Source organism: Bombus vosnesenskii, unplaced genomic scaffold (assembly GCF_011952255.1).
Source record: "Bombus vosnesenskii isolate JDL3184/JDL3185 unplaced genomic scaffold, Bvos_JDL3184-5_v1.1 scf7180000016097, whole genome shotgun sequence".
In the NCBI taxonomy this organism is placed as follows: Eukaryota; Metazoa; Arthropoda; class Insecta; order Hymenoptera; family Apidae; genus Bombus; species Bombus vosnesenskii.
The window spans coordinates 45,001-47,529 of record NW_022884276.1 but is presented as its reverse complement, the minus strand read 5'-3'; positions in this window follow the sequence as shown (position 1 = coordinate 47,529).

Here is a 2,529-nt window from a genome sequence, read left to right as displayed (position 1 = left end):
TTAATTAACGAAAAAATTGGAAAAATATCCCAGTCGTGTCAGTCCGACGAACGCTAATTTTTTGAAAAAATCGATAAAAATGTTTAATCCCGACGTATTTAATAGAGATAGAACGATTCCCGTAAAAAAATTTATACCTTGTAACGCTTTTTAACGAATAAACTCGAAAAAACTTTTTCGCGCCCGGAATTTTTCTAAGTCCCAACGTACCGGCTCGGAATTTTTCTATGTTCCAACGACCGGTCGTGTCGGTTCGAACGTTTTTATATCCGTCCGCGGACGATATAAACGCTTAATCCCGACGTGTTTCATCGAGTTATAACGATTTATGCAAAAATATTCGTACGTTGTAACGCTTTTTAACGAATTAACTGAAAAAGAGTGTTCGGTCCGAAAATTTTCTAAGTCCGAACGACCGGACGCATAGGTCCGTTTTTAAAAATCGTTCTCGGACGGAAATAAACCATTAATCCCGACGTATTTCGTCGAGTTACGTCGATTTATGCAAAAAAATTCATACCTTGTAACGCTTTTTAACGAATAAACTCGAAAAAACTTTTTCGCGCCCGGAATTTTTCTAAGTCCCAACGTACCGGCTCGGAATTTTTCTATGTTCCAACGACCGGTCGTGTCGGTTCGAACGTTTTTATATCCGTCCGCGGACGATATAAACGCTTAATCCCGACGTGTTTCATCGAGTTATAACGATTTATGTAAAAATATTCGTACGTTGTAACGCTTTTTAACGAATTAACTGGAAAAGAGTGTTCGGTCCGAAAATTTTCTAAGTCCGAACGACCGGACGCATAGGTCCGTTTTTAAAAATCGTTCTCGGACGGAAATAAACCATTAATCCCGACGTATTTCGTCGAGTTACGTCGATTTATGCAAAAAAATTCATACCTTGTAACGCTTTTTAACGAATAAACTCGAAAAAACTTTTTCGCGCCCGGAATTTTTCTAAGTCCCAACGTACCGGCTCGGAATTTTTCTATGTTCCAACGACCGGTCGTGTCGGTTCGAACGTTTTTATATCCGTCCGCGGACGATATAAACGCTTAATCCCGACGTGTTTCATCGAGTTATAACGATTTATGCAAAAATATTCGTACGTTGTAACGCTTTTTAACGAATTAACTGAAAAAGAGTGTTCGGTCCGAAAATTTTCTAAGTCCGAACGACCGGACGCATAGGTCCGTTTTTAAAAATCGTTCTCGGACGGAAATAAACCATTAATCCCGACGTATTTCGTCGAGTTACGTCGATTTATGCAAAAAAATTCATACCTTGTAACGCTTTTTAACGAATAAACTCGAAAAAACTTTTTCGCGCCCGGAATTTTTCTAAGTCCCAACGTACCGGCTCGGAATTTTTCTATGTTCCAACGACCGGTCGTGTCGGTTCGAACGTTTTTATATCCGTCCGCGGACGATATAAACGCTTAATCCCGACGTGTTTCATCGAGTTATAACGATTTATGTAAAAATATTCGTACGTTGTAACGCTTTTTAACGAATTAACTGGAAAAGAGTGTTCGGTCCGAAAATTTTCTAAGTCCGAACGACCGGACGCATAGGTCCGTTTTTAAAAATCGTTCTCGGACGGAAATAAACCATTAATCCCGACGTATTTCGTCGAGTTACGTCGATTTATGCAAAAAAATTCATACCTTGTAACGCTTTTTAACGAATAAACTCGAAAAAACTTTTTCGCGCCCGGAATTTTTCTAAGTCCCAACGTACCGGCTCGGAATTTTTCTATGTTCCAACGACCGGTCGTGTCGGTTCGAACGTTTTTATATCCGTCCGCGGACGATATAAACGCTTAATCCCGACGTGTTTCATCGAGTTATAACGATTTATGCAAAAATATTCGTACGTTGTAACACTTTTTAGCGAGTTATTTCGAGTTGAACTTTCGGTACTTTCGTAGCGGTGCGAAAAAATTCTAAGTTCCAACGTCCCGGTCATGTTGGTCCGGAGGATGAAATTTTTTAAAAAAATAAAGTGAAATCGCTACTTTCGACTAGATTTCGTCGAAGATAACGATTTCACGCAAAATTTGTATACCTTATAACGCTTTTTAGCGAGTTATTTCGAGTTGAACTTTCGGTACTTTCGTAGCGGTGCGAAAAAATTCTAAGTTCCAACGTCCCGGTCATGTTGGTCCGGAGGATGAAATTTTTTAAAAAAATAAAGTGAAATCGTTACTTTCGACTAGATTTCGTCGATACATAACGATTTCACGCAAAATTTGTATACCTTATAACGCTTTTTAGCGAGTTATTTCGAGTTGAACTTTCGGTACTTTCGTAGCGGTGCGAAAAAATTCTAAGTTCCAACGTCCCGGTCATGTTGGTCCGGAGGAGGAAATTTTTTAAAAAAATAAAGTGAAATCGCTACTTTCGACTAGATTTCGTCGATACATAACGATTTCACGCAAAATTTGTATACCTCATAACGCTTTTTAGCGAGTTATTTCGAGTTGAACTTTCGGTACTTTCGTAGCGGTGCGAAAAAATTCTAAGTT